General features: G+C 45.7%; 1 long non-coding RNA gene and 1 pseudogene across 3 annotated transcripts; both read left to right on the top strand.

Annotated features, from left to right (window-relative positions):
• The first annotated feature begins 2172 nt into the window (after positions 1–2172).
• On the top strand, positions 2173–15321 carry LOC124648410 (annotated as a pseudogene).
• Positions 15322–17663: 2342 nt separating this feature from the next.
• Positions 17664–22066, top strand: LOC124707260. 3 transcript variants are annotated; one of them, XR_007004777.1, is made up of 3 exons: positions 17664–17918; positions 18876–19250; positions 20066–22066. It is a non-coding gene; the product is annotated as an uncharacterized LOC124707260 (long non-coding RNA). The 3 variants fall into 3 exon arrangements; XR_007004775.1 differs by having other exon boundaries at positions 17664–19250; positions 20066–20188; positions 21446–22066; XR_007004776.1 differs by having other exon boundaries at positions 17664–19250.
• The last annotated feature ends 4206 nt before the right edge of the window (positions 22067–26272 follow it).

Genomic DNA, 26272 nt, shown 5'->3' with positions numbered 1-26272 from the left:
CATCTCCTCTCCTCTTCCACATAACTATCTCGTTGCTCTCCACGACCCTGCCTGGCATCAGGCTATGCAGGAGGAGTACGATGCTCTCATGCATAACAACACCTGGTCCTTAGTACCCACTCCCCCCGGTGCCAACATCTTATCTGGCAAATGGATTTTCCATCATAAACACAATGCGGATGGCACCCTCGCTCGTCATAAGGCTCGTTGGGTGGTTGGGGGCTTCACCCAGCAGCCGGGCGTTGATTTTGAAGAAACCTTCAGCCCCGTCGTTAAGTCCGCCACCATCCGAATAGTTCTCTCTCTAGCCCTCTCTCCACAATGGCATATTCACCAACTAGACGTCAAAAATGCTTTCCTTCATGGTGATCTCACCGAAGAGGTTTATAGCCAACAACCCTCTGGTTTCCTCGACCCTCGCTATCCTTCCCATGTGTGTCGTCTCCAAAAATCCCTATATGGGCTCAAGCAAGCTCCGAGAGCGTGGTTTCAGCGCTTCGCCGCCCATGCTCGCACCATAGGGTTCATTGCCTCCAAACACGATGCTTCTCTCTTTACTTTTCACAAAGGGGACCAAACAGCCTACCTTCTCCTCTATGTCGATGACATTATTCTCACAGCTTCTTCTCCACATCTTCTTCACAATATCATCCACACTCTCGGCTCCGCCTTTGCTATGAAGGATCTCGATCCGCTCCATCATTTTCTCGGCATCTCCGTGACTCGCACTAAAACTACTCTACATCTCTCTCAGCGTCAGTACATTCTAGATATTCTCTCCCGGGCTGGCATGCGTGATTGCCAACCTTCTTCCACACCCATCGACACAAAACCCAAAATTGCCGCCGCCAGTGGTAACCCCTATCCTAATCCTTTTCACTATCGGAGCATAGTCGGGGCTCTCCAATACATAACCCTCACTAGTCCTGACATTTCCTATGCCGTTCAACAAGTCTGTCTCCACATGCATGACCCTCGCGACTCTCATTATCAACTCATTAAACGCATTCTTCGCTATCTAAAGGGGACACTAGACCTCGGTCTTGTTCTTCACTCCACTTCTTCCCATAACATGGTTGCCTACTCGGATGCCGATTGGGCCGGATACCCGTATACACGACGGTCAACTTCTGGGTTTTGTGTGTACTTGGGTGATAACTTGGTGTCCTGGTCCTCTCGTCGGCAGCCCACTGTCTCGCGCTCCAGTGCTGAGGCCGAGTACCGTGGGGTGGCCATTGTGGTTGCTGAGACTTGTTGGCTGCGTAGTCTTTTGCAGGAGTTGCGGCGTCCCGTGTACACCGCCACTATTGTTTATTGTGACAACGTCAGCGCTGTATACCTCTCGGCCAACCCGGTTCAGCACAGGAGGACGAAGCACATCGAGCTCGACATTCATTTTGTTCGCGAGAAGGTGGCCATTGGAGCTGTTCGTGTTCTTCATGTACCTTCTAGCTCTCAGTACGCTGACATTTTTACCGAGGGCCTACCCACAACATTGTTTCAGGAGTTTCGGTCCAGTCTTCATGTCAACATCCCTCCTAGTTCAGACTGCGGGGGCGTGTTAGGCATACGACCAGCCTGGCCCATTAGCCCAGGCGCCGGCGGTGGTTAGGATTTAGGCTTAGCTCCTAAGTCAACTTGTAAACTTGTAACACAAGATGTACTCTCTTATATATATATGTATGATCGGCACGAGGAAGGGCCATCGAGTCACCCGTGACCATATTATTTCACAGGCAACCTGTATGCGCGCTCCAACAGAGATCAGCGCCACAAGTCAAAATCAACACAAATATTTTAGCAAACACAACCACTGCCAGGTATTTGAAAGAACGTAAATATGATCTTGTTGGCTGTTGATTCCAACGGTGGGAAACATGCAGTATCAAGTTTCCACAACGATGACCTCTAAATAAAAACAAATACTTTTCTTCAGAAACAACAATATGTCGGGCGAGTCAACAAAGACTAGGAGAATCCCCCACACCCACCCCCCACCCCCACCCCCCATTTCAGTGTCCCCCCATTCTCAAACTTTGGGCGAGCCAATAATTGTCTTCTTAAGCTTTCAGTTGAACGTTCAATGCCTGAAACTGCCTAAATCCTTCAATCTTGGAGCATAGTTTAGCTAGTGAAAAGCCTGGTGGCGTTATTGTTCCTTCATTCTTAACAATGGATGCCCTTATTTCTGCAGCGTTTGGTGATATTGTGAGCAGAGCCATATCCGTGGTGGTCAAGAAGTGCCGCGAGCAGACGACCGCTAATGAAGAGACAACCATCGAAGATAACCTGGAGAGGCTACACCAACTGCTTCTGAGGATATCAGCGGTCGTCGAGGAGGCTGAGGGGAGGTGCATCACAAACCAAGGGATGATCCGTCAGGTTAGCATGATGATAAAACAAATGTTCAGAGGGTACTACCTTCTCGACTCCTTCAAGTGCAGAAACAACAAGACCGATGATGAGGAGGTGAGTCTCTCCTCGTTTGCCCAATCCAAATTTAATCCAGCTAAGCGCTTTCGCCGCCTATCTAGCAACACTCAAATTGAGAGCATGGAAATTGGTAGAGACAATAGTAAGAATGTAAAACAGGCTGTTCTTGTCCTAGAAAGCATGGTTGCTGACATGAAGGAGTTTGCTATATTTCTGATGAGCTACCCTCGCATGTACCGCCAACCATACAGCTCGTATTTATTTTTAGACAACTGTATGTTTGGCCGCCAAATGGAGAGGGAACAAGCCATCAGGTCCTTGCTACAAGCTGAGCCTCTAGTTGGTGGAAATTTGGGTGTCCTACCAATAGTTGGTCCTCGACTTATTGGGAAAAGCACTTTTGTGGAACATGTTTGCAACGATGAGCGTGTGCGCAATCACTTCTCCTTGATCTTGGTCTACAGCGGCAACAACCTTATGGATGAAACAGCAGTTACTTTTAGAGATAATTGCTTGATCAAGCATCAAAATATTGTCTCCGGTGAAGGAAGGTCATTGGTTGTCATTGAGCTGTTAGGGGATGTGGACGGCGGGGCGTGGAAGAGGTTGTTGCAGACTGCTGAAAGATTTGTTGGAACAACCGAAGCCATCAAGCTAACATGTTTATCTAAAGAAGCTTACTGGTATTTCTTCAAGTTGCTCCTTTTTCGTAGAGCGGATCCAGAGGAGCACCCGAAGTTAGCATCCATAGCCATGGAGCTAGCCATCGAGATGAGTGGGTCTTTCCAATCCGCATATGTTGTTGCCGCCGTACTGAGAGAAAATCTCAGTGCTCAGTTCTGGTCAAGTGTTCTCAGACAGGTTAGTAAGTACATGCAGAATAATACCTTGGTGTTCGGTGAATATCCCGAGGATCATATGACCCGGTACGTTTGGAGCATCCCTGAAAGACTGAGAGGTTCTGAGGATCGTGAGTTTTTTCTGATACATCATTGTCACCAAAAAGGGCCTGCTGCTCACGGGGAAGTTCCGAGGTTAACAGTGGTGGATCTTATGTCTGAGACCTACAGCGCTATGCCGCACGGCAAATTTGAGGTCTTGGGCTGGAGATCCCCCATACCGCCGTACTACAGCTACATATATTCATGTGAGTTTGTGCAGAACAAGAACACCAGGACATAGAGCGAGAGGTGGTTTTTGTTGTAATGGACCGACGATCTTGTATATTGTAATTTTCATTCAGCAAATGCATGATTATTTACTTTAATAGCAGTCAAACAAAAATATATGATTTTTTTTACGGAAGGCAGCAGCGCTGCTTCAATATATTAAGAGGAACCAGGACAAATGCTGGTGAAGTACAGAGGAGAAACAAAACGAACTAGACTGAAGGAAAGAAAGGAAAGAAAAGATGCCTTAGCTTTGCCAGGCACCCAGTTGCAACCATGGCGTCAATCTCCCAATAGCCACGACGTTCCCAGAACCCCAGGTCCCCAGCCAACCTCCATTGAGAGAGTTCGTCAATGATTTTGTCGGGCAGAGCATTAGTGTTGCAAGCTTTGTTGTTGAAAATTCTATTATTCCTCTCTTTCCAGAGCATCCACCAAGTGACAAGTGCCAGGTAAAGCCACCGAATGATATTTATTTTAATTTGACCCGAACCGCTGCATTTTTCATTGATAGAAGGGGAAAACTTTACAAGCCTGAGACAGGCAAAGAGAAACAACCTGGTACGTTGCACGGATACGGCCCAAAACTGACGTATCAGGGGTCGGATACGATCGGATACGCGGATACGCGGATATGGCGCTGGATACGTATCCCAGCCGTATCAGCCGATTTTTCGTTAAAAAAATTAATAAAATAAATCGGATACGTGAGGGATACACTGGGATACGTTACAGATACGAAAATACCCTAATCGTGGACGAGTCAACGTATAAAGCGACAGCACGGCAGCCCCTTCGCTCGCTCTGATCGTATCGTCTTCAGACCTAGGGTCTCTGCCGCCGCCGCCTCACCGGGGGCACACAAACTGATCGCCGGCGGCCTGCACTGCCTCACCGGAGAAGGGATCCAGCCGTTGAGCATCCCCCTCCGCGGCCTGCCGCTGGAATACGCAGGTAAGGTACGTTTACCCTTCTCTCCGTGATCCCATCTCCACTTCTCTGTTCTCTTATTCTCTGATTCTTCTGAATAAGCATCCTAGCATAGCTGTCCGTGCCTTACATAGCTACTTCCGTTTCTTGTAGTTTAGGATTTAGCAATGGCCAACTCGAACGCCGGAGTCCAGATGTTAGATGTTGTCCGTGTGATTCCTCAAAATGATTTTCTTCAAGAAGCTGTGCTCTCACTAGATGAACCAGAGCTAGATGCACTGATAGATGATCTTCAAACCTTGGAGAATGAAGCCGACTAGATGAACGAGAGCTATATGCTAGATGATCTTGGAAGCCTTGGAGAATAGAGCTGCGCAAAAATTAGCAATATATTTTTTTCTTTCGAGAATACAATTAGCAATATATATATTATTAATGTTTATTATACATATATAAACGTATCCCCGTATCCGTGTTTTCGGAAAATTGCCGTATTGCGGTATCGCCGTATCCGTATCCGTATCCGTATCGCCGTATTCGGGCAACATAAAACTACTAACCAAGAAAAACAGAGAAAACAGAAAAACAAGAGAGAAGCTAGCAGCCTGCCATTACAGCAAGAGCGCCGGTCAAATATTTATTTTAATAGCAGCCGGTCAAATATATATGGTAAAAGACACTTCCCAGGTCTCCTGACGAAACCCCGACCGCCATAGTATATTTATCCTTCAGTGTGTTTCAGGAAATCAATGATGCTCGGGGAAATCAGACACAATACGAATGTCAACTGTACACCACTTCGGCATAACCCTACCAACAGGTTGGAGATTAGGCAGGTACAATGTACAGTGGTTCGCCAAATCCCAAATATGACAAGAATGTCATGGGTTTCTTCATAGCGTAAGTGCAATTGGAAATTAGGCTCCTTGCAACAGGCACTTCTTCATCCTCTTCATCTGAACGTGTATAAAAGTTATTCAAGAATTACCAGTATATCTGCTGCATCGTCATATCACAACGAAAACAAAGGCTATGACATGTATGACTGGGTTTTTTCCCCAGTTTTTCTCTCTTTTTTCCTCTTGCTCTTTGAGCTAGCCTAGATTTTTCTTTGTTTCCTGTACTCCTGGAAGATCTTCCATTGTACGGCCCTTTTCCTAAACGCAATGAAAGCAGCCGTGCTGCCTTTCCGTCAAAAAATGTATTAACTGGTGACAAACAAACTCTGGATTTACAAAGTCGACTGACGCAAGGGTGAATGATCCACACACAAAACACAATTATTTGTTTCATTAGAAGTCGAACAGAAACATATGGTAACAACAAAATTTAAGGTTAACAGCGGCAATGACACGATAACATGAGATTTCACTTCCCACCAAGAGTTGGAAACTGGTTCTGGTCTTGAATCGCCGGAGCGGCCGGCAGGGCATGATAGTTCCCACCAAATCCACCCCTGAAGCCTCTGCGGTCACCGCGCCCCCTGCCGCCACGTCCTTGGCCACCATAGTAACTTGCTCCAGCAGGTTTCAGCAACTCATTGATGCTCGGAGACTAAAACGACAGAAAACAACCCAGATTAGTAGTTGTTATGTATTAGAGTTGTTGATATAAAATTGGGCACACCAAGCACAAATGACAATCGGTGTTTTAACAACAGCACAGAGGAATGACAACTAGAACCAAAAAAGGCAAAGGAGCGCAACTATGCTGTCCAGAAAGGCCTAAATCAAGCATGCTAAAACAGCCAATTAAGTGGTGGTTGACACTATTTTTAGTACCATCACGTTCAGAAATACCCAATATGAGCAGCAGAAATGCAGAATGCCTCGAGTTGCTATCACGGTGACTGGGATTGCAGGCCACCAATAAGGCGTTGGTATCCCTTCTGCGTAAGAAAGGAGATGTGGAAGTAGGTGATTTTCGGCCAGTCAGTCTTGTTCCTGGGATTTTTGACAGCTGTCAAAGTTTCCACCAAGCTGGCGTTCAAATCAAAAGCAAACAATTTTCTTCTGTCATAACAGCGCCTTCTTTGCTGAAATTTATGCACGTTTTCTTTTTGAAGCTTTCCACAGACGTCATGAGTCTTCTTTTTTGGGCGAATTAAGGTCATCGAGTCAACAACTGCCTAAGCCTAACTCCTTCGAGCACAGAGTACCATCTAGCTAGTCAGGGGCTTTGGAGTTCTTACTGGTTAACAGTATCTTGTAGCAGACAACAACCATCTGGGGAGTTCAGGCAACATGTATGTGCGCGCTACTACAGAGATCAGCACCAGAAGTCAAAATCAACACATATATCTGACCAAAGAAAAGGAAGGAAAATATGATCTGGTTGGCTGTTGATTCCGACGGTGGGAAACATGCAGTATCAAGTTTCCACAATGATGACCTCTAGGTTAGAAAACACATGTTTTTCTTCAGGCACAACAATATGTCGCATTCATTGGGTGAGTCAGCGAAGACTAGGAGAATCACCATTTTCCAATTGTCTTCTTAAGCTTTCCGCTGAACATTCAATGTCAGAAACTGCCTAAATCCTTCAAGCTCGGAGCACCATTTAGCTACTGAAAAGCCTGGAGGGGTTCTTGTTCCTTCTTGCTTTACAATGGAGGCCCTCATTTCTGCAGTGCTTGGTGATATTGTGAGCAGAGCCATATCCGTGGTGGTCGAGAAGTGCCGCGAGCAGACGACCGCTAATGAGGAGACAACCATCGAGGATAACCTGCAGAGGCTACACCAACTGCTTCTGAGGATATCAGCGGTCGTCGAGGAGGCTGAGGGGCGGTGCATCACAAACCAAGGGATGATCCGTCAGGTTAGCATGATGATAAAACAAATGTTCAGAGGGTACTACCTTCTCGACTCCTTCAAGTGCAGAAACAACAAGACCGATGATGAGGAGGTGAGTCTCTCCTCGTTTGCTCAATCCAAATTTAATCCGGCTAAGCGCTTTCGCCGCCTATCTAGTAACACTCAAATTGAGAGCATGGAAATTGGTAGAGACAGCAGCAAGGAGTTAAAACAGGTTATTCTCGTCCTAGAAAGCATGGTTGCTGACATGAAGGAGTTTGCTATATTTCTGATGAACTACCCTCACATGTACCGCCAACCTTATGGCTCATATTTATTTTTGGATAACTGTATGTTCGGCCGCCAAATGGAGAAGGAACAGGCCATCAGCTTCTTGCTACAAGCTGAGCCTCTAGTGGGTGGAAATTTGGGTGTCCTACCAATAGTTGGTCCTCGACTTATTGGGAAAAGCACTTTTGTGGAACATGTTTGCAACGATGAGCGTGTGCGCAATCACTTCTCCTTGACCTTGGTCTACAGCGGCAACAACCTTACGGATGAAACAGCAGTTACTTTTAGAGATAATTGCTTGATCAAGCATCAAAATATTGTCTCCGGTGAAGGAAGGTCATTGGTTGTCATTGAGCTGTTAGGGGATGTGGACGGCGGGGCGTGGAAGAGGTTGTTGCAGACTGCTGAAAGATGCATGGAACATGGGAGCAAAATCATAATCACTAGCCGATCAGAGAAGATGGTCAGTGTTGGAACAACCGAAGCCATCAAGCTAACATGTTTATCTAAAGAAGCTTACTGGTATTTCTTCAAGTTGCTCCTTTTTCGTAGAGCGGATCCAGAGGAGCACCCGAAGTTAGCATCCATAGCCATGGAGCTAGCCATCGAGATGAGTGGGTCTTTCCAATCCGCATATGTTGTTGCCGCCGTACTGAGAGAAAATCTCAGTGCTCAGTTCTGGTCAAGTGTTCTCAGACAGGTTAGTAAGTACATGCAGAATAATACCTTGGTGTTCGGTGAATATCCCGAGGATCATATGACCCGGTACGTTTGGAGCATCCCTGAAAGACTGAGAGGTTCTGAGGATCGTGAGTTTTTTCTGATACATCATTGTCACCAAAAAGGGCCTGCTGCTCACGGGGAAGTTCCGAGGTTAACAGTGGTGGATCTTATGTCTGAGACCTACAGCGCTATGCCGCACGGCAAATTTGAGGTCTTGGGCTGGAGATCCCCCATACCGCCGTACTACAGCTACATATATTCATGTGAGTTTGTGCAGAACAAGAACACCAGGACATAGAGCGAGAGGTGGTTTTTGTTGTAATGGACCGACGATCTTGTATATTGTAATTTTCATTCAGCAAATGCATGATTATTTACTTTAATAGCAGTCAAACAAAAATATATGATTTTTTTTTACGGAAGGCAGCAGCGCTGCTTCAATATATTAAGAGGAACCAGGACAAATGCTGGTGAAGTACAGAGGAGAAACAAAACGAACTAGACTGAAGGAAAGAAAGGAAAGAAAAGATGCCTTAGCTTTGCCAGGCACCCAGTTGCAACCATGGCGTCAATCTCCCAATAGCCACGACGTTCCCAGAACCCCAGGTCCCCAGCCAACCTCCATTGAGAGAGTTCGTCAATGATTTTGTCGGGCAGAGCATTAGTGTTGCAAGCTTTGTTGTTGAAAATTCTATTATTCCTCTCTTTCCAGAGCATCCACCAAGTGACAAGTGCCAGGTAAAGCCACCGAATGATATTTATTTTAATTTGACCCGAACCGCTGCATTTTTCATTGATAGAAGGGGGAAAACTTTACAAGCCTGAGACAGGCAAAGAGAAACAACCTGGTACGTTGCACGGATACGGCCCAAAACTGACGTATCAGGGGTCGGATACGATCGGATACGCGGATACGCGGATATGGCGCTGGATACGTATCCCAGCCGTATCAGCCGATTTTTCGTTAAAAAAATTAATAAAATAAATCGGATACGTGAGGGATACACTGGGATACGTTACAGATACGAAAATACCCTAATCGTGGACGAGTCAACGTATAAAGCGACAGCACGGCAGCCCCTTCGCTCGCTCTGATCGTATCGTCTTCAGACCTAGGGTCTCTGCCGCCGCCGCCTCACCGGGGGCACACAAACTGATCGCCGGCGGCCTGCACTGCCTCACCGGAGAAGGGATCCAGCCGTTGAGCATCCCCCTCCGCGGCCTGCCGCTGGAATACGCAGGTAAGGTACGTTTACCCTTCTCTCCGTGATCCCATCTCCACTTCTCTGTTCTCTTATTCTCTGATTCTTCTGAATAAGCATCCTAGCATAGCTGTCCGTGCCTTACATAGCTACTTCCGTTTCTTGTAGTTTAGGATTTAGCAATGGCCAACTCGAACGCCGGAGTCCAGATGTTAGATGTTGTCCGTGTGATTCCTCAAAATGATTTTCTTCAAGAAGCTGTGCTCTCACTAGATGAACCAGAGCTAGATGCACTGATAGATGATCTTCAAACCTTGGAGAATGAAGCCGACTAGATGAACGAGAGCTATATGCTAGATGATCTTGGAAGCCTTGGAGAATAGAGCTGCGCAAAAATTAGCAATATATTTTTTTCTTTCGAGAATACAATTAGCAATATATATATTATTAATGTTTATTATACATATATAAACGTATCCCCGTATCCGTGTTTTCGGAAAATTGCCGTATCGCGGTATCGCCGTATCCGTATCCGTATCCGTATCGCCGTATTCGGGCAACATAAAACTACTAACCAAGAAAAACAGAGAAAACAGAAAAACAAGAGAGAAGCTAGCAGCCTGCCATTACAGCAAGAGCGCCGGTCAAATATTTATTTTAATAGCAGCCGGTCAAATATATATGGTAAAAGACACTTCCCAGGTCTCCTGACGAAACCCCGACCGCCATAGTATATTTATCCTTCAGTGTGTTTCAGGAAATCAATGATGCTCGGGGGAAATCAGACACAATACGAATGTCAACTGTACACCACTTCGGCATAACCCTACCAACAGGTTGGAGATTAGGCAGGTACAATGTACAGTGGTTCGCCAAATCCCAAATATGACAAGAATGTCATGGGTTTCTTCATAGCGTAAGTGCAATTGGAAATTAGGCTCCTTGCAACAGGCACTTCTTCATCCTCTTCATCTGAACGTGTATAAAAGTTATTCAAGAATTACCAGTATATCTGCTGCATCGTCATATCACAACGAAAACAAAGGCTATGACATGTATGACTGGTTTTTTTCCCCAGTTTTTCTCTCTTTTTTCCTCTAGCTCTTTGAGCTAGCCTAGATTTTTCTTTGTTTCCTGTACTCCTGGAAGATCTTCCATTGTACGGCCCTTTTCCTAAACGCAATGAAAGCAGCCGTGCTGCCTTTCCGTCAAAAAATGTATTAACTGGTGACAAACAAACTCTGGATTTACAAAGTCGACTGACACAAGGGTGAATGATCCACACACAAAACACAATTATTTGTTTCATTAGAAGTCGAACAGAAACATACGGTAACAACAAAATTTAAGGTTAACAGCGGCAATGACACGATAACATGAGATTTCACTTCCCACCAAGAGTTGGAAACTGGTTCTGGTCTTGAATCGCCGGAGCGGCCGGCAGGGCATGATAGTTCCCACCAAATCCACCCCTGAAGCCTCTGCGGTCACCGCGCCCCCTGCCGCCACGTCCTCGGCCACCATAGTAACTTGCTCCAGCAGGTTTCAGCAACTCATTGATGCTCGGAGACTAAAACGACAGAAAACAACCCAGATTAGTTGTTGTTATGTATTAGAGTTGTTGATATAAAATTGGGCACACCAAGCACAAATGACAATCGGTGTTTTAACAACAGCACAGAGGAATGACAACTAGAACCAAAAAAGGCAAAGGAGCGCAACTATGCTGTCCAGAAAGGCCTAAATCAAGCATGCTAAAACAGCCAATTAAGTGGTGGTTGACACTATTTTTAGTACCATCACGTTCAGAAATACCCAATATGAGCAGCAGAAATGCAGAATGCCTCGAGTTGCTATCACGGTGACTGGGATTGCAGGCCACCAATAAGGCGTTGGTATCCCTTCTGCGTAAGAAAGGAGATGTGGAAGTAGGTGATTTTCGGCCAGTCAGTCTTGTTCCTGGGATTTTTGACAGCTGTCAAAGTTTCCACCAAGCTGGCGTTCAAATCAAAAGCAAACAATTTTCTTCTGTCATAACAGCGCCTTCTTTGCTGAAATTTATGCACGTTTTCTTTTTGAAGCTTTCCACAGACGTCATGAGTCTTCTTTTTTTGGGCGAATTAAGGTCATCGAGTCAACAACTGCCTAAGCCTAACTCCTTCGAGCACAGAGTACCATCTAGCTAGTCAGGGGCTTTGGAGTTCTTACTGGTTAACAGTATCTTGTAGCAGACAACAACCATCTGGGGAGTTCAGGCAACATGTATGTGCGCGCTACTACAGAGATCAGCACCAGAAGTCAAAATCAACATATATATCTGACCAAAGAAAAGGAAGGAAAATATGATCTGGTTGGCTGTTGATTCCAACGGTGGGAAACATGCAGTATCAAGTTTCCACAATGATGACCTCTAGGTTAGAAAACACATGTTTTTCTTCAGGCACAACAATATGTCGCATTCATTGGGTGAGTCAGCGAAGACTAGGAGAATCACCATTTTCCAATTGTCTTCTTAAGCTTTCCGCTGAACATTCAATGTCAGAAACTGCCTAAATCCTTCAAGCTCGGAGCACCATTTAGCTACTGAAAAGCCTGGAGGGGTTCTTGTTCCTTCTTGCTTTACAATGGAGGCCCTCATTTCTGCAGTGCTTGGTGATATTGTGAGCAGAGCCATATCCGTGGTGGTCGAGAAGTGCCGCGAGCAGACGACCGCTAATGAGGAGACAACCATCGAGGATAACCTGCAGAGGCTACACCAACTGCTTCTGAGGATATCAGCGGTCGTCGAGGAGGCTGAGGGGCGGTGCATCACAAACCAAGGGATGATCCGTCAGGTTAGCATGATGATAAAACAAATGTTCAGAGGGTACTACCTTCTCGACTCCTTCAAGTGCAGAAACAACAAGACCGATGATGAGGAGGTGAGTCTCTCCTCGTTTGCTCAATCCAAATTTAATCCGGCTAAGCGCTTTCGCCGCCTATCTAGTAACACTCAAATTGAGAGCATGGAAATTGGTAGAGACAGCAGCAAGGAGTTAAAACAGGTTATTCTCGTCCTAGAAAGCATGGTTGCTGACATGAAGGAGTTTGCTATATTTCTGATGAACTACCCTCACATGTACCGCCAACCTTATGGCTCATATTTATTTTTGGATAACTGTATGTTCGGCCGCCAAATGGAGAAGGAACAGGCCATCAGCTTCTTGCTACAAGCTGAGCCTCTAGTGGGTGGAAATTTGGGTGTCCTACCAATAGTTGGTCCTCGACTTATTGGAAAGAGCACTCTTGTGGAACATGTTTACGATGATGAGCGTGTGCGCAATCACTTCTCCTTGATCTTGCGCTACAGAGGAAACGACCTTACGCATGAAACCGCAACAACTTTCAGAGATCATTGTGTGATCAAGCATCAAAATATTGCCTTCGGTAAAGAAAGGTCGTTGGTTGTCATTGAGCTCTTAGGGGACGTGGACGAAGGGGCCTGGAAGAGGTTGCTGCAGACTTCTGAAAGATGCATGGCACATGGGAGCAAAATCATAATCACTAGCCGTTCAGAGAACATGGTCAGTGTTGGAACAACACAAGCCATCATGCTAAGATGTTTGTCTAAAGAAGCTTACTGGTATTTCTTCAAGATGCTCGTGTTCGGTAGCACGGATCCGGAGGAGCACCCAAAGTTAACATCCATTGCCATGGAGCTAGCCCTCGTGATGCGCGGATCTTTCGTACATGCATGTGTTGTTGCCGCCGTACTGAGAGCAGCAAATCTCAGTGCTGGGTTCTGGTCCAGTGTTCTCAGAGAGGTTAGGAAGTACACACAGAATAATACCTTGGTGTTCGGTGAATATCCCGAGGATCATATGACCCGGTTCGTTTGGAGCATTCCTGAAAGACTGCGAAGTTCCGAGGATCGTGGGCTGTTTCTGATACATCATAGTCACCAAAAAGGGCCTGCCACTCACGGCGAAGTTCCTCCTCGAAATAGGCATTCGCCCCGCTTTATAAATAAAGCCGCAACGGCCGAACCGATACATGGTGGAGAGGAGAACCTCTTACAAAGCAGATCAAAGGATAAACAAAAAAGAACGAGGAAAACCAAAACTAGCGACGACATTGGAACAGACTGAGTCGAGTCGGGGCTCCACAACGACGCCCCCAAGAGGGTAACGACGCATTACGCCACCGTCGTCGAGACCGCGAGGTCTAGGGTTTTCACCCGGAGCCGTACCGCGGGGAGGGTACCCACAACGACGCCCCCAAGAGGGTTACGACACCCGCGGGCATCGCCGTCGTTGGCGCCTCAGCGCTGAGCTTTCGCCCGGAAGTAGCCTCACACCACGCCCGAGAACTCAGCCGCCCGCTGCCCCCTAGGAAGGTTCCCAAACCACGATCTGGGAGCTGCCACAGCCCGAAGTGCCGCCAACACCGGGATCTCCCGCCGTCCACTCCACGCCATCCTCATGGCCGAAGAGTGAGACCACCACCACCGCAACGTTGCCCGCCGTAGAGCCAACCGCGCAGTCCACCTTCCAGGGCCGCCACCCCGGCATCCCACGAACTCGAGCCCATGGCCTAGCCACAACACCGCAAGGCCGGCGGATTGGACAGGGCAGGCCGACACATAGCCAACAGCCATCAGGCCAACGGCAGCCAGGGGAGGGGATCCGCCCTCCGCCACGCAAGGTGACCGTCGTCCGGACGCAGTAGCACTACCAATTAGGCCAAGATCATGCCCAGCCGCCTGCTAGGTCTCGATCAAGTCCCATTAGCTGTGCCGCCACGCTGCTACACCCATGCCGCCTAAGCCATCTATCTGTAGCTCCGCCCCAAACCTAGCCAAGTCGCCCCCAACCAAACCGCAATGTGTTAGCCAGGTACCATGCGCAGCGTCCCCGCGACCTCACTTCCCGCAAGACAGCCATGGCCAAGGCCGCACACTGCCGCAAAGAAGCACCCTCGCCGCAACGCCCGGGGACATCACCGCGCCGTTACCGACACCGCCACGCCGCCGATCGAGCCGGTCACTTTGTCGGCATCCAAGATCTCGCCTTTGAATGGCAGCAAGGCATCCCAACGACCTTCCCGGACGAGAGAGGGGTCGGACGCCGCGCTGCCAGGGCCGCCGGATCTGGGCCCGCCAGGCCCAGACCTAGCACGAGCAGCAGTGCAACAAGGGGACCGCCCCGCCGGCTGGCCGTCTCGAGACCCACCTGGCCCTGGACAAGGCCCGCGGAGCCCAGATCGGAGCCCAACTGGCCCCAATCCGGGCCGCGCCGCCAGCAGGCCCCCTCCGCCGTCGCCCTCCGCTGCCGCCCATGGCCACGCACCGCGCCCGCCACCACCTCCGCCTGGGACCGCCGCCGTCACGCCCTGCCACCACCGCCGGACCGAGCTCTTGAAGCCCCGAGGAGCACCGCCGCCAGCCGAGCCTGCCCCGCGCAGCCTCCCTCGCGCGCGGGTGAGAGAGAACCCACCGCCGCCGGCACCGCGCGGGCTTTGCCCGGCGGCGCTCGCCGGCGGCGGCGGGGGAGGAGGGGAGGAAGAGGGGTGGCGGCGCGGTTGGGGCTAGGGTTCGCCCCGGTCGCCCGCGGGGGACGACGCGGAGCGATACCAGGCGAAGTTCCAAGGATAACATTGGTGGATCTTATATCTGGAACCTGGAGCACTTTGCCGAGGGGCAAATTTGAGGTCTTGCGCTGGAGATCTCTCATACCGCCATACTATAACTACGTGTATTCTTGTGAGCTTGTGCAGAACAAGAACACTAGGACAGAGCCATAGAGGTGGTTTTTGGTTTGAGTTGGTCTGGTTGTAATGGACCGATGATCTTGTATACTGTTGCTGTCATTCAGCCAGTCTATGGATCTTAGTCAGCGATGATTTTTGTAATCGCTACTCTTTATCTCAATGAAGCCTTGAGGTCAAAGCTAGTAGAACTTTCTCCAGACTATTTTTAATTAAATGAACACCTATTTGATTAGTCAAATACAAAAATTACAATTCAATTATCTTTCTTGGTTGGTGAAATGTGGAAGTAAAGGTGTGGTGGAGTGAGCACCTTCTCATCCATGGGTTCCTTATCCTCTACGTTTTGACTTTTGATGCGTCTGCATGACATAGAAAACCTACGAATTAACAGCAACTAGAGCCGAAAATCCAATCTGGTAAAACAATGGCTGCAACAGCTAATTTGGTAGACAAAATGCTGTGAAAATCTGACAATCGTGATTGCTCCGGTGTCCCCCCCTCAGCGCTCCATGGTTCTGAAAAATTGGAGGCGCTCCAGCTTTTTTGTTTTGATCCGTGGAGTTGCTCCAACGTGGAGTTGGTTTCGCAGAACACAAAAACATGGATTGGTTGTTTATTTACGTTCCACTGCCACCGATAAGTGACCAAAATATTACGCATGTTTTACCTTTCTCCCCCTCCTCTCTCGGGCATGTTTCCCAATGCCCAGACTCTCCCCGATTTGATTTCACCGCAGCGTGATTCACACGTGCCGCCACCGAATCGAGGCTGCCGGCAAACGAATGAACTTACCTTTAGCCGGAGTCAAACTTGTCTGAATCATTCTTGCTGCCGCGCAAATCGAGTTGTAGCTTGTTGCCGCTGCCCCCAGAAAATTGTTGTGGCCGCCTCAACCAACTTCTTCATGGGTGAGGCGGCGTGAGACGTAGTGGCGGCGACAGCAAGCTCCTGGCGGTGACGGCAGCGTGCTACAACTCGATTTGCACGGCGGCGAGAACGAATCGGACAAGTTTAACTCGGCTGAAGGTACGTTGACTCGTTCGTCGGAGTCCATGATTTAGTAGCGACAAATGTAAATCGCGTTACGATGAAGTCAAATCAGTAGCAGTCAGATGTAAATTATGGCGCTCCGTGTTTTTATGTTTGTGTACCAAAAGCTAGAGCAGCTTGCACTTAACTTTTCAAATCCGTCTCCTCTCTTGAGTGTGTAATGGATTCGTAATTCTAGTAGTATCTAAATATGGATCTGAAAACTGGTTCAAGATTTCTAATTACCCGGTATTTGGGAACGTCACGGCAGTGCCGGGTGGTTCAGCGCTGCCACCATAGCCATCCTCACCGTCGTGGCCAGGCCAACTCCACCGCCAGGAAATACTTCGCCACGGGCCAGATGGACTTCCAGCCAAAGATTTAAGCGATCACGCGGTGCGTCCCAGTGTGCTCTGCATTTTTATATTTCACGAATTCAACTTCACGTAATAACTACTATACTATTTGAGAACAAACATCTTTTTTGTAAGAATTTTGGGTTTATTTTTGAGCTCATGTCGTGCTGACACGTATGCTGCTTTGGGGTGGGTTTCACCAATATTTGTTCGGTGTGCAGTTTGGATGATGTCTTGCAATTTTCAAGGTTCCTTCTCTGTGTTCTGCCATGTGCTTTAATGTGGCTTGGGTGGATGTAGCTGTTTTTGGTGGGTCCGAAGTCTTGGGTTTTGTGTGGGTCAAAGCGGTGCCATGCCTCCACGATCAATCCAGATCTTCTCACCGCTTAATCTGCATCAGGTTCGTAATAAAAAAATACAGACCAACCACGACCATTGTATTTTTTCCCCATCTCTCCTATCTTTTGTCTTATCTCTTCTCTTCCTCCGCAGCAGCCGCCGCCATCCTCCACCCAAGGACGGCGCCCTCCCCTCCCTCATTGGCCACCGCGGCGCCTACCGAGGTATCCATGGATGCCACTAGCCTTCTCCTGAGGCGGTTAGCAACGCGGAGGAGGTCGGCGCAATTCTCTCCTTTACGAGATAGATGATGGCGCGGAGGATTTCATCGCGCCCTCCTCTCCCTCCCGAAGCGTTGCTGGAGCCTAGGCGGCCTTCCTCATGGTACGCGCATCGGTGCTAGAGTTCCAGCAGGGCTTGATCCGGTGGAACTACAGCGGCCGCATCTTCTTCTAGCCGATGCAGGCCATCCGCGACCTCGCCGTGAAGCTCAAGCCGCCCCCCGTGCACGGCTTGATCGGCGGCAAGATCGTGGTGGTGGTGGACGACTACCTGGTGTGCGGCCCGCCGACACCACGCCCAGCAAGATCGTGCGGCTGCTCCGCAGCGCCGGCACGCGTGAGGTGCACATGCGCATCGCCAGCCCGCCCGTGGTGGGGTCGTGCCTCTACATCATCGACAACTCGAGCGACGGGGAGCTGATACTGAACCAGATGGGCCTGGAGGGCGCGCGCCAGTTGATCGGCAGCGACTCCTTGCTTTCCTCTCGCTCGACGTGGTGCACAGTATATACGGCGAGGAGGCGGGGGACTACCGCGAGTCCGCGACGCCTGCTTCTCTCGCAAGCACCCTCTGCTGCCAACACTGACCAAGCTGTCTATCGAATTCGATGAGGAAGATAGACTGGTGAGTACGTGAGCCCTTCTCCGCACAGCTCCTCGCATCTGTTGCAAGGTTATTCTGCTGTCAGGGTAGTTTTTTAGGTGGGCTTACGAAATATTTCACTAGATCATCAGGGAGCCAGTTCCATAATGAAATTTGCGTAGGTTCGTGAATTCCGTGTGCCTGTACCTAAGGCTGCAAGATTATTTGATTATGTATTCTATCCCTGAGGTATTGACGTAAAAGTTAAGTTGCTGCAATGATTGACACCGATAGAGCTTGGTGAGTGCTACTGACAAAAAACCGGGAAACCTTGAATCTCTGTAGGACTAGCCAAGATGGCCAAGTTTGCCACCATTGATACATACTGTTAGTTGAATGTCTCAATCCACTCTGTGAAACACCAAGTTAAACAAACTTTACAAAAAGACTTATATTTTCGAACAGAGGTAGTACTGTTTTAGATCATCATGAAGCCAAATCTTCCTGGTTTCATAATGGAATTTGGGTAGGGGTGCGAATTCTATGTGCATGTACCTAAGGCTGCAACATCATTTTGGTCATGAATTTTATCCTTGAGCTATTGATGTAAGTTAAGGTGCTGCAATTGTTGACACCGATAAAGCTTGCTGAGTTCTAATGACAAAAAACTGGGAAAGCTTGAACTCTGTAGGACTGGCAAAGATGGCCAAGTTTGCCACCATTGAACATACTGGTTCAATTGAATGTCTGAATGTGTCACTTTGTGAAAGACCCAATTAAATCCATTTAATATACCAAGCAAGCACGTGGAACACTTTCTAAGATTTCTCAAGGTTGTGAAGGCTGCTAACTAGCAATATTCAGGTGCCACTTTAAAGTGGCAAGTTGAATTAATGTGGCGATGACATGTCTGCACTTTGGATGGTTTAATTCCTGTTGGTTCTCATGTACTCAATTCTATGCTGCTTAGCGATTTGGGCTAACATGTTTTTGTTCCAGACGCTTTGGTTGTCGGCTGTCTTAGTACTCGCTTGGGTGGACCTAGCTGAAATATAATGGAGCGGTGTTGGGCCATCGTGGGCACCGCTTTCTCTCTCCATGTGGCCTCTCTCTAGAGAAATCCCTGTCCATCTCCCCCACCCTTCCGAGCCAAATGCCCAAAAACCAGTACATGTAAACCAAGCAAGAGCTGGAGGCGTCGACAGCCAGCAAGGAGGATTTCTCCATTAAGAGGATGGCCAAGAACGAATCCAAACCTCAGGGGATCCCGCCCTCCCAGGGTGGCAAGTATGTCGGTTTTGGATCCTCCCGCCACCCTCGGCCAATAGGAACAATGGGGCTTCCCAGGGTGATGTCAACCACGTCGTCTCCCAGGTAAACAATCATCTATGCTATCTACCATAATCTCGTGGTTGCGATCTAACAGATGTGCAAACGTTTCCACGGTAGCTGCTACAATATTGTAAGCACCACGTAACCTTTACTGGTTTTGAAAAGGGAAAATCTACTGTATCATGAAGTTGGTATCTTTAAATCTGCAAATGGTGGTCTGCTAGCTAAATTTTTTAGGGGATGAATTGCAATGTTGTAATCATTATTAATTATCATCACATACCGTTCCTTTTAGAGTTCTGCGACACCCATCTTGGTTATTTTGCACCATGGATTTTGTGAAGCATATGTGGTTAAAACGCCCTTTCTAACTTATGCAAAATTGAGCTTTCATACATGTCTGAAAAGAAGGCACGCAAAGAAGTATTTTTATCTTTTAGATTGAATTATTTTTGTCTTGGCCTGATGCCTAATAAGCTATGTGGAGGAATTCTGATTTTTCATTCATGTTACGTACGGAAACTGAGTCAGCATCACATTATTTCCAGGGATGGATGTATGTAATTATTCTTCAAAACTATTTGATTCCCGATGAATAGTCAAAATATTCTCTCTTTATTTTTTCAAAGGAAAATTAATAGAAATCTCCATCACTATTTACCGTATGGATATTTGTTTCCCAAGAAAAGGAAAGCATAGTTGATCATTCACATGGGCATTACAACGTTGTTACAGTGTTTCTTGTTGTTGTTGCAAGTAATGGATATTACAGTTTCAGCCTTGATCCGTTTACTACTTAAGAATGTTGTTAACTAACCATAAGTTTAGAAATCTTCTCTCTTTGTTTCAGATATTAGAGTCGCCTGATTTGATGACTTCCCATGGCAAGATGAAGGTAGAAGTTGGCATTTGCAAATACACTGTAAGATGGAAAGTACAAGAAATATGTGAAAAGATGCCAATGATATTCTAATACACAGGTTAGGCACTCATAATGTATATTCATGTGGTTTATTATGTCAATAAAAAATACATGAAACCACATGTGCTCCTGAGAAGAATCAGTGTCGTTGTATCTTTGACACTATTGGTACTTTTGGTAGAAAAGAGATGTGCAAACGGCATACCTGTTTCTACTTATTGTGTTGCCTTTGCTCAAGTTCCTTCTCTATATAGGTTGTGTTATGCCTTTCTGTTTAGGACGTGAGTAATTTAAAATATTAAATCTTTCTATGAATATTGGAGAAGTGCAGTGTGAATTGTTTGATTGCAGTGCATTCCTATTCGGTTTGTTGCCTTTGCCTAGGTTCCTTCTCTACATGAGTAATTTATTAACTTGGATTGTTGAACTTTGCAGTCTTTGGGTTCCCAGGAACCTTATCAGTTGTATATACTTGATTGGGCACATAAATGTTATGACTGTTTGCATTACCAATTTCCTCCCGAACTTAATAAGTAACCATTTCTACACTACACAAGCTGTACCTTCTAACAATTTAGGTTGATACATGTATGCACTAACAGCCCACCTACGAGATAGATTTACAGAATTAGATATGAACTATGTAAAATAAGTTTGTTATCCAATTAATTAATTCTTATCCGTGTATGGATATAGCATTTCTGAAAATTCCTCTCAAACTGAATAAATAACCATTTCTAGAATACGTGAACTAACTGCAACTTCTAAATATTTGGGTAGTTTAGGTTGATACATGTACACACTAACTCCCGAGCTACTATATTTACAGAGACTATATATGAGCTATACAAAACAAGTTTGTTATGAAGCTTCCAGTTCAGTAAGTTTACAGATTTAGACCTTGTTGTTTTGTTGTGCTAACAAGACACGTAAATACTGAATTTTTTTATGCCCATATAAGTATCCAGAGCTAACCTGTTACTTATGCTTAAAATGGGTACTTGCACTGTTCCGCCATCACAAAAGATGCACGCTTCTTATAGGTAGAGAATCATGAATGCATGCGAGCTGTAAGTGGTATGGCTTCAGAACTTTCATTTTTCAGTAACTTTCCATTTTGTGGGTTTCATCAGATAGTTAGAATTCCTTGATTGCAGTAGCAGACCATCTATTACACCTGATCAAATAGCCTGCTCTGCATGCTTCTTTGATTCCTTCTCCTGGCTATTAAACTCTTATTTTATAACCTGTCATGGTTTTTGTTCTAACAGTGCTTAGGAACATTTTAATCTGAACTATTCTGCCCTTTCTCTAGGAGATTGCAATGGGTCATCAAGACTATGGAGGATGACAACACAAGCAATTCAGGAAACAACACTCCGTATTCATTGCAATTCTATCTTCTTGGAAGAAGTTATCTTGCAAGCTGAACCAACTAAGAAAAGGTGACTGAGACATACTGTCGGCCGGCCTTGCCATTGCCGTCATTAGATACCATTTGCACGTGTGTGTCATGCGCTGGCATTGGTGAGATTTCTTGGTCTTCAGTTTTTCTACCCCCATTTGTAATTACTCTACAACTAAGACTAAGCAGCTTTTCTATCTGGACATTGGTGCATAAATTCCTCGGGTAAATGAATCTGAAATAGCAGCTTAGTCGTAGTTGTAGATGCTAGCGAGGGTGTTACTACACCATGGTTATACATCACTATACTGAAGGTAGGTAGAGATGTTTAGGGTGTCCCTTTCGCTGATGAATATTAGTCAATAGGTATTAGAACTCGATCAATTACATGAGAAGTTTTTGTGTTACTTTTTTGTGGAGAGTGTTGATAGCTGGAGATTGTTGAAACAGTTTGTTTATTCGAATCAGATGCTGAAGATTTTCATTGTAAATTCTACTGGTTGTTTGATTGAATTAAGTTATTTAAATTTAAATGCGTTGTGCCTCTGAACTCTTTCCTCAATGAAGGTACAGTATCAGTATGCAATATACTATGGTCTAGCCTTCAGAGTACGGTGAAAAGCCAACTTCACTTCTCTCTAGGGGTTGCAGAAACCTTAAAGGTATATCCTATATCTAAGAAATCGTCTGCGTGCAAAGAAGTTATTGGCTTTTGCTCCCCGGGCCATACCATGATTAGCACCAAGGTGTTCCTGAATATCATATTGATGGAGTTATTTGCTTTTGCTCCCCGGGTCATACGAGGTTCAGCAGCAAGGTGTTAGCAGACCGCATTACCACCACTAGAACTTCAAGTATGTTAATCGGACCATCTTGGTGAACCATGTTCATTAGATGAACCATCTACTATCTGCTTCCATGTCATCCTTCAGTTTCCATATCTGCATTGTTCACAGTAATAATGTGTTTGAAACTATTTTAAGCTATATGCAAATTATACCATGGTCTTGCTATAAAAAGTATGCCCATAGAATCTCACAGAACTTATAGCATCTTTCCCAAATCTATCGGCCAATGAAACATGTTCTACCAGTTCCAAAATAGCCAATCACCTTACAAAAGAATTTTTATTCATTAGCCACACCAATGGCGCGGCGTGCCGCCGCGCTAGCCTTTGCTAGTTATACTAAAAGCTGGAGGAACTCCAACTTTTCAGAACCGTGGAGCTAAGGTGGGGACACCGAAGCACACCCCTCTGACAATAAGCTAACAGATCAGTTACAGACACCACAACGAATAATCCAGCCAATGCTTGATTATTTATTTTAATAGCAGTCGGGCAAAAATGTGTGGTAAAAGATACTTCCCACGTCTCCTCCTGCTATCCCAATCACCATGGAATATTTCTCCATCATCAAGTTACAAGAAATCGATGATAGTTCAGAGGAATCCAATTGACAGCCTCAATTCGTAAGAGCGAGCTTCACTTCAACCAATTCTTTCATCTAAAAACGGCATAGGACTATACCAGATTAGTATCTGTTATGTAGTAGAAACATCACAATTGATGTAAAGTCAGGCACACCAATAACGAAGGGCAGCTGTTGTCTTGCAACAAGACATGAGTGCCAACTAAAACAGGCAAATAAGTGCAACTATGCTGTCCAGAGAGGCATTAATCAAGAACCTAGATAACTATGCATGCACGCCGTGTCTTGTGGAGTTATTCACGAATTACCAACATATCTGCTGCATCATCATATCCACAACGAAAACAAAGGCTATGACATGTATGAAATGGTGAGGGACTCAAAACAGCCTACAAAACTCTGACAAGTAACAAACAACTCTGGATTTACAAAGACCAGTTGACTGCAAGGGTGAATGTGATGGGATTCGTAGCATAGAAAACAAAAAAATTCCTACCGCAAGAACGAATAACAAGCCAAGATCCAATCTAATAGATGGTAGCAACGAGAAGATCATGAGACTAACCCTCGAAGGTTTCCAAAGCCTACGAGATTAGATCTCGTTGTTGATGTAGTCGATCACTTGCCGCTTGCAAAAGCGCGTAGAAGATCTTGACGGTGCCACAATCGGGCAGCACCTCCGTACTCGGTCACACGTTCGGTGTTAATGACGACGTCCTTCTCCCCGTTCCAGCGGGCAGCGGATGTAGTAGATCTCCATGGAATCCAGCAGCACGACGGCGTGGTGGTTGTGCAGGAGAAATTTCTGCAGGACTTCGCCAAGCCGGCGCAGATTGAGGAGGGAGGAGAGGGGCGGCTAGGGTTTGGGCGCAGGGTGGTGCTGCGACTTGGGGAGCTAGGGCTGCGACTTGAGGTGCCCTTGGGGTGCCCCTTGGTCCCTTTAAATAGGTGGCCAAGCCCCTTGGGTCGTCCATAAACCTGCCCCCAAGTTTGACTAAGTTCCGATAGGTTTCCGGTTCCGAAAACCTAGTCCTACTCGTACTTTTTTGCCAATTCCGAAATTGCATTAAGGAAAGACACATTTTCCCTTAAGGCAACGTGGTTGCACCTATTATGGAACCCTCCGGACTTCCTTAGACATCCCGGGTCATCCCGGACACTTCTGGAACCTTCCATAATATTCCGGACTATTCCGGTCCTTCCAAAACCTTCTAGAAGCTCCGGTCAAAACACCGGACTTTTTCCGAACCCCGGAAAATGACTTCCCATATATGAATATTATTCTCCGGACCATTCCGAACCTCCTCGTGATATCTCGGATCCCATTCGAGACTCCGAACAACATTCGAGCTCCATTCCATATTCCATATCTACTTATAACGACATCAAACCTTAAGTGTGTCACCCTACGGTTCGAGAACTATGCGGACATGATCGAGACTCCTCTCCAACCAATAACTAATAGCGGGACCTGGAGATCCATAATAGCTCCCACATATTCAACGATGACTTCGTGATCGAAAGAACCATTTACATAAAATAACATTTCCCTTTGTCTCGCGATATTTTACATATCCAAAGTTTGATCGTCGGTATCTCCATACCTAGTTCAACCTCGTTACCGATAAGTACTCTTTACTCGTACCGTGATATGATATCCCTTATGAACCAGTCACATGCTTGCAAGCTAATTGGATGTCATTCCACCGAGAGGGCCCAGAGTATATCTATCCGTCATTAGGATGGACAAATCCCACTATTGATCCATATGCCTCAACTCATACTTTCCGAATACTTAATCCCATCTTTATAACCACCCATTTACGCAGTGGTGTTTGATGTAATCAAAGTACCCTTTCGGTATAAGTGATTTACATGATCTCATGGTCAAAGGATTAAGTTACTATGCATATTAAAGCTTGAAGCATAAAGAACTAAATGACTTGATCATATGCTACGCTTACTATGGGTGTATGTCCATCACATCATTCACCTAATGATATGACCTTGTTATTAATAACATCCAATGTTCATGATCAGGAAACCATGATCATCTATTAATCAACAAGCTAGTTAAACGAGAGGCTTACTAAGAACTCTGGTTGTTCACACAAAACACATGTATCAATGTTTCCGGTTAATACAATTATAGCATGGAGTGTAAATATTTATCATGAACACTAAGATATAACAATAACTACTTTATTATTGTCTCTCGGGCATATCTCCAACAGTCTTCCACTTGCACTAGAGTCAATAATCTAGTTTACATTTGTAAAGATATAACACCTTGGCCTTCTGGTGCTTATCATGTTTTGCTCATGGGAGAGGTTTCGATCAACGGATCGACATGCTCGAAACGTATGTATTTTGCAATTCATTTGCGTCTCAACGCATCACTCATTTTCCAAATGAGTCGGCATTAATCATATATGTTCGGTCTTCTGGTGGAACCTTAATTCCGCGGTCTGAAATATGTCACTAATATTGTCACACACAATATAGCTTCAAAGTTCTGACACTATCGGAACTACACCAAGTTCTCAAAGAACTTCTCGACTTAAACATCCTGTGTCATTGTCAAAACAATGACATATTCTGCCTTTGTTTGTAGAATCCGTCACAATATTTAGAACTCATCTAAATCTAGCATAGACTTCTTCTAGCTCATTGTGCTACCTTTTAAACCATACTTAGCCTAATTGAGATTGAAATTTTATTTTTATATGTGACCAAACTAATATCGGTGTAACACCTTACAGCGATTTGTTTGTTATTACCCATACAAAACTATATATATATCCTTGGTTCTTCTAAAGCACTCAGGGCTATACTTACTGTTATCCAATGATCATTACATGAATCATTCTGGTATATGCTCTTAACACTTTAGAGCACAGGACATCTGATTTTGTACATATTATTCGTGATCAAAAATCACTCATGTGTTTTTACTCATCGAGTGTCAAATACACTCAAGTCTTGTTAAACCTTCACATGAAAAGAATACCTTCTTAATATTTTTATATTGAACTACTTCAATATTCATTCTATGTACTTTAACTTAAACTTATTATGTGTTTCAATCTATCTTCATAGATCTTGACACTAAATATGTTTCAGTCCATATCCTTTCATTGAAGTTAATTCTCAATGAAACCTTTTAATCAAGTATATAATTACATCATTTATAATCAATGATATGTCATCCACATATAATATTATAACTATGTCTCAGCGCTCCCACTTAATTTCTTGCAAATGCAAGCTTCTCCATCATTTCTGATGAAATCATAACTCTTTGATT

Source organism: Lolium rigidum, chromosome 4 (assembly GCF_022539505.1).
Source record: "Lolium rigidum isolate FL_2022 chromosome 4, APGP_CSIRO_Lrig_0.1, whole genome shotgun sequence".
Classification (NCBI taxonomy): Eukaryota; Viridiplantae; Streptophyta; class Magnoliopsida; order Poales; family Poaceae; genus Lolium; species Lolium rigidum.
The sequence above is the reverse complement of the archived record's forward strand: the minus strand, read 5'-3'. Positions and strand labels throughout refer to the sequence as shown.